Source organism: Cicer arietinum, chromosome 6 (assembly GCF_000331145.2).
Source record: "Cicer arietinum cultivar CDC Frontier isolate Library 1 chromosome 6, Cicar.CDCFrontier_v2.0, whole genome shotgun sequence".
Taxonomy (NCBI): Eukaryota; Viridiplantae; Streptophyta; class Magnoliopsida; order Fabales; family Fabaceae; genus Cicer; species Cicer arietinum.
In genome coordinates this window covers 22434375-22434900 of record NC_021165.2, presented here as the reverse complement: position 1 = coordinate 22434900, position 526 = coordinate 22434375, and positions in this window count along the sequence as shown.

The following is a 526-nucleotide window of genomic DNA, read 5'->3' as shown; positions in this document are numbered from 1 at the left end:
ACCTTTTTCAAACCTTAATTCTTTCAATTCCTCATATCGTTTCTGATGGAGATTGACAACAATGATTCTTCTTCTGATTCCAATCAACAAAGCTCCATCCAACAATACTCCACCAAATCAAAAGATGCAATTTTGAATCCACGGAACCCTTATTACCTTCACCCCGATGAGAATCTCGACGTTGTTTTGGTCGCACCGCTGTTTAATGATTCAAACTACTATAATTGGATTCGAGCAATGAAACACATACTTTCATCGAAGAACAAGATTCAGTTCATCAACGACTCGCTTCCTCAACCTTCTTCTTCACATCCCGATCATGACATTTGGGATCACCTCAACAACGTGGTGATTTATTGGATTACCATATATTTCACATAACACCATTTGCATTTACTAAGCCTTTGACCTATGGTGTGATTTGTGTGATAGATTCAATATTATCCTTGACCTTCAATCAATAAACAAGGAGATCACAATTTGTCGACTTTCTTTACCAATCTTAAGATTCTTTGCTCTATTCCCT